Source organism: Euprymna scolopes, chromosome 30 (assembly GCF_053919585.1).
Source record: "Euprymna scolopes isolate OS-2025 chromosome 30, ASM5391958v1, whole genome shotgun sequence".
NCBI classification, from domain to species: Eukaryota; Metazoa; Mollusca; class Cephalopoda; order Sepiida; family Sepiolidae; genus Euprymna; species Euprymna scolopes.
Window position 1 is genome coordinate 68,172,814 of NC_136511.1, and position 14,888 is coordinate 68,187,701.

Consider the following 14,888-nt stretch of genomic DNA (forward strand, 5'->3'; position numbering starts at 1 on the left):
CACAATCTATTATCATACTAAATGAAAGGCTATAATATATAATAGTTTTTTTTAATCGCGTTACTGTATAAATACTAGCAGAGAGACCCGACGTTGCCTGGGATTGAATGATTATGAACGAATGTTACACACTCCCATATTTTTATTGCCATCTAAATCGGTGATGTCTTGTTATAGGTGGAGACCCGTCGTAGTGCACCGGGATAAATCTACACATGCATCCCGCAGTACCTTAGTTCACAATAACTTATAGTGTACATTGCACTGTGGAGAACCTACTTTTTATTGTATATAATCATTTTTACATATAACGGCTTCAATTAAAGTTCAACATACACAAGTCAAGTATCATTGTTCAATATTCATTTCGAACTCACCCTGTCATATAAAAACCACTACTGTTGATTTTATATGCTAGGCGTTTCTGCTTGTGCTGTGATGATGGCTTGAATTTCAAATTAGAATGAAAAAGTCAAGTATAATAGTTCAGTTGTAATATAAACAGAAATATTTATTTCCAACGCGTCACATCAGGGAATCTTTGCCGATTTCATATTCCGAGACATTTTGCTAATATGATGATATAAATTCTCAAATGACTTGTTATGTTAAGCTGTATATACTTTAATTTTGTTGAAACTGCATGTTCTTTCTCTCATCAGATTTTTGCGAGTATAGATTATCAATACTTATCGTAGACATTCCATTATAAAACCTATCTAAGAACACTGCTACATGCATAAAAAACATTTGTGTGAAATTTCATGAAAATCAGCCCAGTAGTTTCGGATTCCATACGGAACGGACTCACACACAGATCAATCTCTTTTTATACAATAGCAGCTAGCTAGTTAGCTAGATAGATACTGTTTTTACGGTTGTGAATTTATAGGTTTACTGATCAGTGTGAGCGAGCAAAAGGCAGTTGCGAATTATTACTATTTTTACATAGTCATATCCGACGGACCGAAAGCATGCAACCTCTCTGTATTAAATAAATGGTTCCGTTCGGAATTCGGCGCAGATTCCCGAGTTTGGCATAAAGATTTAAACATTCGACAAGATACACCTTAAGAAGGTCGGAAGTTACATCAACAGAAACGTTGTGCTGATAACACTAAATTTGAGATCAGTAATTCGAGAAATCCTAACAATACGGGTACTGTTTTTATTGCTCCATTTATCCGTAATTGATAATTAACTGATAAAGTTATCCATTTTATCCATTTCTCTCTCTCAGATATGCATTTCCGATGCTAGCTATCTGCCTACATTGCTGTAACCATTCTTTCATATGCCTTAATAAATCCGACCATATAAAGACACAGATTTTTTTCTCTCCATGTTGCTATTTTTTTACATTCTAGAGTTTGTATACACCACAAACACTAATGTGAATCAAATAGTAAAATCTATGTATGTTAAAGTGATGTTAGAACTATGAAAAATTGCTTAATGCCTAGCGCCAGGTAGAATTTTCGCTATTAGAGCTTCTTTGCAAGATTTCCTCACCGTAGAAACACATTACCACCGGACTGTTTCCCCGCAGATTATGACATGGTCGTCTTCAAATTTAATACATACACATTTCTGATATGAATCCTCCTTTCATATAGTTGAGTAGTCTAATTCATTGATAATCGGCGACTGGTTAGTAAACCCATTCCCTACATAAATATATAGTTAGTTCTTTTTAAAAAGGCTATCTTAAAAGTCATATAATTTTAAAAAAATTAAATCGAAGCAGAATAAATATTTGTAATTGTTGTAATGCAAAGCTCAAGAATACGTCTTGTGTGTCATAGATTTTAGTTAAGTATTGTCAATGTGCTTCACCATACTTAGTGAATAAAGTTTTTGCGTTTAAACAATCTGTTTGCTCGAGAAACTGATAATATTCAAACTCTAATAATATCCCTTGCTTCTTTTTCAGATTCGATATTTTATATCGTGAATGAATCCATAAGTAGTGAAAGGAGAGAAACGATCGTGGTACTTATAACAGCAGCAGCAGCGTGAAGGCACAGTAAGCGATCACCGTAAATATAACTGGTCATAACACAATAAGTTGGCTTACCATGTAGGCTAAAAATATGTTCATTTAGTAATTGTCGCTATAATATGAGAGGGGGGTAATTTACCACATTTTCCTTTTAGAAAGATAGATAGATAGATAGATAGATAGATAGATACTGTTTTTACGGTTGTGAATTTATAGATTTACTGATCAGTGTGAGCGAGCAAAAGACAGTTGCGAATTGTTACTATTTTTACATAGTCATATCCGACGGACCGAGAGCATGCCACCTATCTGTATTAAATAAATGGTTCCGTTCGGAATTCGGCGCAGATTCCCGAGTTTGGCATAAAAATTTCAACATTCGACAAGATTCACTTTAAGAAGGTCGTGAATTACATCAACAGAAACGTTGTGCAGATAACACTAAATTCGAGAAATCCTAAGAATACGGGTACTGTTTTTATTGCTCAAATTATCCGTAATTGATAATTAACTGATAAAGTTATCCATTTTATCCATTTCTCTCTCAGATATGCATTTCCGATGCCAGCTATCTGCCTACATTGCTGTAACCATTCTGTAATATGCCTTAATAAATCCGACCATATAAAGAGACGGAGGTAATTTACCACATTTTCTTTTTTTATATCCTTCTTTTCTGCTATTCCCTTAATTTGCAAACAATGGCGACTAGCGTTTTGTGACAGTAAGATCATGCTTATTAAATTGACCACGTGCTTCTAGAGCGGTTTCTCAGCAGTTTAAATTAATGGCGACGAACTTCTAAAACCGTGGATAAAGGATATTTTCGGAAGAAAGATTCAAATTCAAGGTAACCAAAAAGGTTCTGTTAGATTTAAAATGGGGGGGGCGAAAACACATATATTTGGTTATTTGAAATAATCGCCATCGGCATCCGTGATCTTCTGGCAACGTATCTCCATCTGCTCAATCCCTTATGACGCAAAGTAGTCCGCGAGAGCTTTGCGCAAATCTTCCGTATGTTAAAGGATCTTCCACGAAGATGATTTCCTAGGGAGTATAAAAAGTTGTCATTAGTTAGAAGAATAAGGTGCATGGCACAAAGTCTATCTCCTAAGTTGCTGAGCTGTAACCCTGACCACTAACATTACATGCGGCCTGGCATTGCGATGAAGGAAAAGCACACCTTTGCAATTTACCAGTGATTGCTTCTTCTAGCGCAATGCTTGTAACACACGATTCAATTGCTGCGAGTATAGGTATCCAGTGACCGTTTTGTTCGTTGGCCATAGTTCATTATGAATCACTTGACTCGCTGCCTACCAGACGCAAAGCATAGTATTAGTTGCATAAGCGATCTTGCGGTGTGAGGGACAACATGTTGAGGAGACAACTTGTGTTGAGATCGCCTTGGAGTTTCGTACAGAACCCAATTTGACTCGATAGAATACAGATGCCGTAAGATGGCGAAAAGACAAACAGACGCAATCGAGATCTTTAGACAATTTCATCGTTCTTACCGCTGTCTGTTCGGCTTATAATTTACGGATGACTACATTGCGAATATTTTTTAACCTCTGATATTCCTACCTCTGGCTGGCTGAATTTGAAAAGAATTGCTCCAAGCATTTTGTGCATATTTCAACTTTATTCAATGACTAATAAAAGAAAAACATAGAGAACATTTTGGGGTAATTAGTGATAGTAAAAAGAGAAGAAAAAATGACGGACTAAAAATAAATAATTAAAAAAATTTTTTTCGAAAGATAGGGGTATAAAAAATGAAATAAATCCGGTTTTCTGTGCTGGCCAAAAAAGAGTCGCAATAATCAGATGTCGCTATCTTTATCTCTGCTGTTATATAAATGTCACTTTGTGTGTGTGTGTGTGTGTGTGTGTGAGAGAGAGAGTTTCTTCCTTAGAGGTTCCGAAACGGCTGAGTCTATCTTCAGTAAATTTCAAACAATGGTAAATTTCAAACAATGGTAAATTTCAAACAATGGTAAATTTCAAACAATGGTACATTCTGTCTGGCAGTGTTCTTAGATAAGTTTTGTACAGAAATGCATCCGATAAGTATAGGAAATGGAACAAAAAACATTCTTAAAATAGTCTTTCTTTCTTATAGATAAAAAACATAATTTTTATAGGAGAATATTTAACGCTACATCGTCCTCTGTAACGTAATATATTCCTTTGTAAAATTCTTCTATTTTTATCTATAACAGAAGAAAGACTACGTTTAAAATCGTCAAGCGCAAATATCAGCTGACCCGATATTGTAAACAAACACCGATAGAATTTGATGAGCGACATTATAATTATTATTTATTTTATTTATTTCTTTTTTACGAATTAGCTCACTGGGCAAAAAACTCTTCGTAATATATAATAATCAATAGAAGATTGATACTATAATAATGCTTACGCAATCTGCATAAATTAAAATATCATGTGTATACGTATTGTACGATCGGGCAACGCCGTGTGGCCAGCTCATCGTTGATAAACTAAGAGTAGGTAACTTATCATTTGCGCATTTTATTTATTTTATTTATTTTAATCTTATTCCTTTCTGTCTTTAATCCGATTCGCAAGGCGCTAGCTATCCTTCCGCGAAAGTTTGTAGAACTGTAGTAGATTCAACAAAAGCATCCCGGAGGAGTTATCAATACAGTTGTATAGAACAGCGACGCACTTATGGAACCGTGGGTAAAGGCAATGTTTGAAGGAAAGTTTAAAATAAAAAATTAAAACAAGAGAAAATCAAGTGAAGAGATAGCACAATGACATTGGCTTTTACTGAAGCGGTAAAAAGGAAAGATTTCAGCTTACAATACGACTAAACAAAGATGTGTATAGAGTAAGGGTCGCATTTATATGAACGGCAAGTAACTAAGGTTTTATGGGTTTTTTTCACGTGCTCTCTTTTGGTTTCTCTCTCATTTTAATACAATTGATTATATCCTTCTGCGAACGTTTGTACATGGTTGATTTTACAAAGGTCTAGTGATTTTTCCAAGACAGTTTTTACTAATATCGATAGACTTATTGAACCATGGATGCAGGGAAAGTTTGGAAGATGGATAAATGTTAAAACAAAGGAAATTAAAACTGAATAAATAAATTACAAAAAAAAAACAATTACTTTTTATGTTAAACTTGTTTTAGTGGACAATACGTTAAAATAAGTAATCATATCGAAAATTTTCAGTTAATGACTTTTACATTTTTAGAGAGATATGTATTTTTTGTTCCTTTCTTTTTTCGTTTTCTTATAAAACAATTGCTTCTACATTTCTGTAAAAGTTTATAAAAGCGAGGCAGTGTCAGTAGAAACGCATTAACATATTTTAAAGTAAATATAAAACGATTACAGAGAGGAGTCCTCAGATGTATTTCAAGACAGTTTACATAGCACCGATATTAAGGAACCGTGAGTGTAGGAAAAGTTTGGAAAAAATTATATTTATAAAAGTGAACTTATCCCTGTGTGTACATTTCCCTATCAAACAACTCTGTTAATTTTAAGTCTACTGACTCGAGATTTGACATAAATGGGGTATTGAGATATGGGAATATTTTTTTAATCGGTTTTCAGCTAAAAATGTAGTTTTCAAGGGGTCGACGTTCAACAAGTTGACCTTTGAAAACTCTACAAAAATTCCTTCGCCAATTTTGGGTTTAAACACTTGAAATTTTAGTACTACGTTACGTGGACATGGATCAAACTTAACTGTTCAGGAGTCAAAAGTTGGGTCAAAGTTAACAAAAGAATTGACCTCGGCGGTCTCTACCCGATCACTCAGCCAATTTTTGGTCTAAACATTTGAAATTTTACATAAAGTATATTTAGACATGGGGCAAGCTTTTTAATCAGTTTTGGCTGCCAGGGGAAAAAGTTCACAGGATTTGACCTCTGCTGTCTCTAGCAACGTATTCAGCCGATTTTGAGTGTAAACATTTGAAATTTTACATAAAAGCTATTCAGGCATGCAGCAAGCTTTTAAACCAGTTTTTAAGCGAAATGGTATCTGCTCAGAAATCAGTGTTAAAAGAATAGACCTTTGCAGATTCTACCAAACTTCTTCGCCAATATTGGGGCAAAATACTTGAAAATTTATATGCAGGTTACCTGGACATGAGTCAAACATATATATATATATATATATATATATATATATATATATATATATATATATATATATATATATATATGCACACGAAGTTATGAACGGTACATAGGGCCCGACCAAAGCCGGGCTGAACTGCTAGTTTTGAATAAACGTTTAATCAGGTGACAAAAAATATCCAGAAAAAAATACGTTTTACCAGTTTGGACAGTCAACGTGTATACACCAATCCATTTATTATGTAATTTTACTAAAGTGTAAAATGTCTCCTTTGTCGCTAATTTTTTACCGATTAATTCAACTATAACTATTCTAACCCTGTATAATCATTTCAGACAATAGAATTAATAGAATTCTATAGAAGAATTTCGAATCTTCCCGCTAATGAATTTGCCATTGAAAGTATCATGCGTATATTATAATATCGCTATTAGCAATATCACTATGAAAAAAGTCTGCTGTTTTATAAGTAACAAGTACAGAATAGGAACTTATTCGACCTTACTGTTGGATTCCATGTCTAGTATGAGTGTCTGTTTTCTGTCTGTCTGTCTGTCTGTCTCTCTGTGTCTTATTATATATATATATATCATGATATATATAGATTCCATGATATATATATATGTATATATGTGTGTGTATGTGTGCGTGTGTGTGTGTTTGTGTGTATCATAATATATACAGGGTGACCCAAAAGAATCGAAAGCTAAATGGAGGCCATCTAGAACATATGCTGTAGAACGGAAAAAAGGCCAAAGACCCTAGTGTTTTGATGTGATGTTTTGAATATAATAAACTAGTTATGACCAAAGATTCATTTCATCCGGACAAAACACTAAGAAACCGGGTCTAATTGAGTTGGGACCTGTTTCTTTTGGTCACCCTGTATATATATATATATATATGTATATATATATATATATATATATATATAAATATATATGAGCGAAATGTAAGTTGCCAAGAGATCAAAGTTGCAAGAATAGACTCTTGTAGATTCTATCAAACTCCTCCGCCAATTTGGAGTCTAAAGTTTAGAAACGAAACACTTGAAATTTTAAATATTTATCTGGACATGAGTGAAACATATTAATATATATACATACATATATATATGCACATAAAGTTATGACCGGTACAGAGGGCCTGGGCAAAGCCAAATATATATATATATATATATATATATATATATATATATATATATATATATATATTTATACAAGCTGGACATCCGGCATTGCCCGCCCGTACAATACGCTCAATCATGATAGTTTTATTTCTGCAATTTGCATATGTTTTAGTATATAATTAATCCTCTTTAGAATATTATATATTATGAGGAATAATCTGTCCAGTGTACTCGAAAAATAGGGTTTTAAATAATCATGATAATGTTGTTTATCAAATTCTGCTCGTATTTTATTTTACAATATCGCGTCAGCTAATATTTGGGCTAGCTCTTAAAAAGTCACTTCTGATTAATGTTTAGTCTTAATACATGCAAACAAGGAAATGGTTTGCGGCAATTAAAAGTGTTTAATTGAAGTATTTTACATATATAGTACATCATAATAATGGCTTACCTACATATTTAATACTACTGGATAAATGCTGTCCAAATATTAAAGGAAAAGACACATTTTACATATAGAAATTGAATTATGGTTCATGGTTAAAGGGCAAGTTTTTAATTGCATCGAATAAAAAGTTAAGTAAGAAAAAAAAGCGTAGAAATACATAAAAGACAAAAGAATGTCCAATTTTTTACTTTGGTTTTGAAGGGGTTTAAATCCATTGTAATGCTAATTGCAAAGAATTTGCATTGAGTATGTGTCGCTTTTAGATGATGAGGAAATTACTAAGTATGGATGTTTCTTTGTATTTGCGGAAATTTTCCTTTCTGTCATTTGCAAACAATGGATGTACTCATGCGTGTAAGTTAGTACAAATATAGGGGATTAAGCAGAGATATTTTTCAAGACTGTTTGAATAGCACAGAGCTTAAGCAACCGTGAATGTAGGGCATGTTTGGAGAATTTTGAAATAAACGTTTAATCAGATGACAAAATAATCAGGAATTGAAAAAACAAAACAAAAAAAAAAACCTACATTTTACCAACTTTCACAGTCAGCGTGCATACACCAATACATTTATCATGTAATTTTACCAAAGTGTAAAATAATTTTATTGTGGTTAACTTTAGATCGATTAATTCGCAAACCATAACTATTCTAGCACCGTAAAATAGTTCCACACAAGAGTTTTAAGAGAATTTAATAGAATTTCCAATCTCCACCCTGCCATTGAAAGTATCATGTGTATTTTATAATATCGACATTAGCGATATCATTATGAATAATTTCTGCTATTCCTTACATAACACGTATGAAATAGGAACTTAGTCGACCTTACGATTGGATTCCATGTCTTTATATACATATTAAACACAATCAAATAGGCTGACATAATAAAATGAATACTAACATAATTTGAAAAGTGATTTATATGTTATAATACTTATAAGTATCTATATAGTAATAGAATAGCCTGTGTGTTATTTATTTTGTGTGTACCGATTGCATCTGAGTAACTGCCGTTTAATTGTTATGGAATTCTACTTCTTGTCATCCAATATTTGTTACCAAAAATTCTTTATAAGTTTTGGTTTCTGTTTCTATTATAGCTGATAAAACCCAAGTGATCTACTTTTTTTATAAATAGTTTAATCACACACACACATATATATATATATATATATATATATATATATATATATATATATATATATATATATATATATATCATTATGAATAATTTCTGCTATTCTTTTAGTACAACGTATAAAATTAGAACTTATTTGAACTGACGGTTGGATTCCATGTCTTTATACACATACTATAAGTTCATATATATATACATATATATATATATATACATACATATATATATGTGTGTGTGTGCCGTGTGTGTGTGTTGTGTGTGTTTTCATTGGTGAGTGTGATTATATGTATGTGTATATATATATATATTAAACACAATCAAATATTTGATATAATAAAATGAATACAAACATGATTTGAAAATGATTTAGATTTTATAATACTTATAAGTATCTATATAGTTATAGGATAGCCTGTGTGTTATGCATTTTGTATGTCACGAGTACATCTAACTGCTGTTTAATTGTTATGGAATTCTACTTCTTGTAATCAAATATTTTTACCAAGAATTCTTTATAAGTTTTGGTTTCGGTTTCTATTATAGCTGATAAAACCCAAGTAATTTATATACTTGGAATATACTATATAATCTTGGAATATTTTAACCTTTAAAATTATACACAAAATTATTTTTTATCATTCGTTAAGAAAACTATTTAGTAAGTAAGTCATCATCCAATCACCTGCGATCACTGCATCAACTTGCCCTCTCGAATTCACTATAATACCAGTAATAATTTATTTTTAAGGAATCATCAGTTATTTCCCATGAACACTGTTTCGGGGATTTAAAAACAAAACAGTATATTACATCATGGTCCCGCAGCAATGTTGATCAAACACCAGCTCCCGTAATCTTAGGAAAAAAACATGTTACAAATATTAGATCTAGTTTCCTATTCTTAACCACTTTATCTAATATATATATATATATATATATATATATATATATATATATATATATATATTTCGTAGAGACAGCAGAGGTAAATTTTTAAAAACTTTGACCCAAATTTTGACCCCTTAACAATTATTGTTTTGGTTTCAAATCAAAAATAAATGTTTGATCCATGTCCAAGTTTGAAATTTCAAGTATTTAGACCCAAAATTTCAAGTGTTTAGACCCAAAATTTTCAAATCTCCGAGGAGTTTGGTAGAGTATGCAAAAGTCAATTCTTTAAACTTTTAACAGCCAAATCCTTGCCCCAAAATGTATTAAAATGCTTGCCGCATGTCTGAATACCCGTTATATACAATACTAAATGTTCAGATTCACAAATTGCTGAGAAGTTTTCTGGACACCGCAAAGGTCAAATCTGTTGAACTTGACCTCGTGATAGCTCACATTTTGACACAATCCAACTGAAAAGCTTGCCCTATATCTGAATACCCTTTATGTAAATTTTCAAATGTTTAGATCAGAAATTGGCTGAGTAATTTGGTAGACACCGCAAAAGTCAAATTTATTTTTACATTGACCCTAATGGTACAAAACTTTTAAAGGTTCCAGGCCTTTTCAAATTTGGAGGAGAAAAAAATTGGCCATGACTGGTAATGCGCAAAAACAATAAAAATAAAAAATTTGATTTTTGCCCATTGCCAGCCATGGAATTTTTTTTCGCCTCAAAATTTGAAAAGGTCTGGAACCTTTTTATTTATTTACCTTTATTATTCTCGCCTGTTAATATCTTATCTGATTGAAACGGACTACACATCGTAGAAAGATATGCCTGTATTTACATAATAAAAAATTATATATGTATATATATATATATATAATGCAAATAACGACGCACCTAAAATGTAACTATGCATCTGACAGATGAGCAGAGTAAAATGTTGCAGCTAGAAATCGCGTGCCTCGAATAAAAAGTTGAACAAATGAAAATCCGTTAAAAACGAATTCAAAAGCAGAAATTATTTGGCTTGACTTCACTTGAAAAATATAATCTTCATATATTATTTATTCGCACCAAAGTACATGTTTTGGGGCGATTTTGTACTTTGGTATTTAAAGAAGAAACTATTTTCCCATTAGTTGTGTGTAATGAACACGATGTAATTATATATGTAGACGCTAAGTCGCACTAAATAACTGATATGCAACGAAATTACACCATAAAATAAACATAAAAAACGACTTAACCTGCACACACGCACTTTGTTCTGGAATATGATTATACAGTGTGAGCTCCCCCCCCCAAAAAAAAATGGGTCCCAATTAGGCCCCGTTTCTTAGTGTTTTGTCCGAATGAAATGAACCTTTGGTCATAGCTAGTTTATTATATTAAAAACATCACACCAACACTCTAAGGTATTTGGCCTTTTTTTCTCCATTGACTGTAAAATGCTCAGAAAAACAATTTAATGTCCTCTGGGTTTTTTTTGTTGGGGGGGGGGGGGGTCACCCTAAAATTATAACCGTGATTATAAACTCAACATATTATGCGAATATTCTGTCAGTGGGTAAATACTAGTATTAGCTTTATCTAGTACGAAATTAACCTGTAGAATTTCGCGTGTTCAACGGGAATAGATATTATTGCGTTAAATAGTGTAGATTATCGAGGGGCTTGGTTCGATGTGTCTCATAGTCTTGTATTACCGGACAGTATGAACTCGTATTTTACGTAGTAATAAATAGTTGTATGATGTTGTCTACGAAGCGTTCACAGATCGTATTTAATCAGCAGAACACGTAGAGAAAATAAAGCACGTGTTGACCTGCAACAAAATATTAGCAAGAAGATACAACGCACGTTTTACGGTTCACAGGTTTATTGATCCTGTTACGATCTCGTGTAACCGTAACTATTTTTCAGTTGATATGAAAGGATTTTCAATGTACCATTTTGCACAATGGTGTTTACGATAAAGAGTGTGTGTGTGTGTGTGTGTGTGTGTGCGTGTATGTGTGCGAAAGCGACAGAGAGAGAGAGGTGGGGAGAGAGAGGATACGCGGGGGAGAGAGGCAGACAGACATACAGACATAATAATGGATTGAGAGAGAGAGGTAAAGATAGTCAACAAAATATCTCATATGTCTCCACATGACGTTCACTAATGTTTTATAGAGGTGGATCGGATCCCACACAGTTGTTACATAGTCAGGAATATATAGTTCTACAAACGGCACCAGAAAAACCTATAAATTATTGTTGTTTAGCCAGTGGATACGATATCGACGTATAAACTGAGTCATGATGTATCAGAGAGTTATAACACAGGTATATATTACAATTCCTATTTACTTAAAGGTATCATTTTTTTATAAGAATAATAATATATGCTTTATACATTTTCATTCTCCAAGAATTCTTCTATCTTCACTGCTGGGTTCTGTGATGAAATATATAATGACCAACACCATAACCAATTAACACCTCTGTTTCTCCTTCGTTTGTGAAACCACAGAACAGCACTTTATATTTTTAAAATATAAATTTATTTCAGCTGTGTCATATGGTCTTAACATGGAGTCTGCATTACACGTCTACATGCTTGTTTTTTACAGTCCGCCTCCTGGCTTTTTGAAGCACGTCTGTTCACATACGTGACCAAACTCAAACTCAACTCCTTTCTCTAACCTTCCCGACCTCTTGAGCTCAGTTCCGTTACGTCATCATTAAAAAGCACACATCTCTCTCCGTGCATCCTTTCCGCGTACGCTTGTTTATTTAATCTATATAATTTATGCAAACATCCTCAGCTAAAACCCATTGCTACACTTTATTCCGCAACCAATAAATATCTCCCAATATCAACTATTTTAACATTATAATAGATAGATAAATAGTTGGATAACTAGACCGATAACTAATTTAACTTTTAACCATGTAATTATTCAACACTACAAGAACGAAATGATTTATCATTATCCATACAACTCTCTCCATGACAATAACTGCGACACCAACAAGACTTATGAGATATAGTCTTTTTTGTAACTAGACGGAAATGAACCACTAAAAGACAGAGGTAACAAATGCTGTATCAAGAGGGGAATTAATCACAAAAGAACACATTTATTATGTTTAAATGTTTAAAAGAAAAACATATTTATTTGCATATAAAAGCAATTATATTCTTATCCATGTTAATTATTTTTCTTATATTTTTACCACTGCATGGACACTACATATATTTTTAAGATTATATTACGATCTATGAGAGGCGTTTACTGCGTAATAGCTCTCTCTTATTTCCAGTTATCTAACTGGAAATTTGCATGTATAATAGTTTTATCTCCATGGGCTTTGTGGCAAATTTAGCTCTTAATAGATTGTGGTTTTTAATTTATCGATGTTTGAAATGAATCAGATGTTAAAATAGGTCTATTGTGTGTCGTCTTGTATTCAGTTTTCCTATTAGAAAATACGTCCACCACGGGACACTGTTAATGAATTAAAAAGAAAAAAACGTATATTAATGATAATACATTATATTACCTTGTAAATCGATGGCATTTGTCAGTTGAGGGATCCATTTTAAAAGATCGACGCGGGTCTATTAGACAGATAGAACAAAAGATATAGATTAGTATATGATCCATGGAAACTATTATTCATGATCATTTACATATGCATAAGGTGTCTACCAGATGGATTCCAAAATTGCTGACATCTTTCTACCAACGATAATACGTTGAGTATTCGATAATAAAATATGAGATATGCCAAGACATGAGTGAACATTAAAAGTAAAACAACAACAAAAACTGATTACATATGATTAAACCTTGATTTTTATCTATAATCCAAAGACCGAAGTTCATTCAACAAAATTTTTAAAAAATGTAGTCTGTCAATTTCCATTTTGTGTAGAACCAGCTAACGCTGATACCATCTGACTCCGTTAAAACATCTGTAATTCAGAAACCACAAATAAACATGGATTCGGTTCCCCATTGGCAACGTTATACTCACAACCTCTGTGATCAGGAAGGGGTTGTGATGACAGAATTTTGGGAAAGAGTACCCCAATTACAGGAGCCTATTAGTCTTCACGTTTGATAAAAGTATGAGAAAATATCAAAATAATGAAGTATAGTACGGTCAGCAAATGTACCCGTTTCTTGCAAGAAAACTCTGGGATCTGGACCATGCACATCGGGCGTATAGCTATGACATCCTGCCTTATTCAGCGTATTTTCCTGAATTTCATTTCTTCTAAACTATAAAGATTCTTTTCGAAGGAAAACATATTCCAGATGATGCTATATCGGTTTCCGAAGTCACATGCTCGTTGGAAGACCAACCTAGGATGTTCTATAAAAATAGTATCCAATGCTGCACTAAACGATGGGGAAAATGCATAACACTGGGGGGGGGTGATTATGTAAAGAAAGACTAATAACTACCAGGTTTCATTGCTCTATTACCACGAACACCCTCGTACAATATAGCTATTTCTTTGTTTCTTGTTTTTCTTCTTTCCATATCTTCTTATTAATATATAATCAGTCATTTGTAGGGATGTGACAACAGCATATTCTTTCATTGTTCTGGCTCTCGGGTATATATCCGACACAGTTAACCAACCGAAAATCACCGAGTATATATCCGACACAGTTAATCAACCGAAAATTATATTATTCTATAAAAGGAAAGTGGAATATTCCAAATAAACCTTGGCACCCCCTTAAAAGGAAAGTGGAATATTCCAACTTAAAAAATGAAAAATAAAAAAATGGTATCGCTGTTAAGGCAAAGTTAATAAAAATGATTTGTTCTTCTTGGCCTTTTGGCCAAGATCAAAGTGTAGTATCTGTTCTTCACATGCTACATTTCAATTTCTTCTTTTTTATTGGAGGAGAAATCCTTTACGACTAAGACAATTTTTTGTTCCTTTCCTACACGTTAAAAAAAAGACCTAGATGTCTAAATCTGTCCCGTGGTAAATTTGTAAATAGGCACTATATTTAATGCAACAAAGTTTTAATATTACAAAAGTAACTGGGAAAAGCAATTTCTGATTTAATTACAAAATGTCGCTTCTGATTGATTATAAAATGCACTGGAAATGTCTCTTCG

General features: G+C 32.7%; 1 pseudogene; it reads left to right on the forward strand.

Annotated features, from left to right (window-relative positions):
• The first annotated feature begins 14,582 nt into the window (after positions 1-14,582).
• On the forward strand, positions 14,583-14,679 carry LOC145254992 (U2 spliceosomal RNA; annotated as a pseudogene).
• The last annotated feature ends 209 nt before the right edge of the window (positions 14,680-14,888 follow it).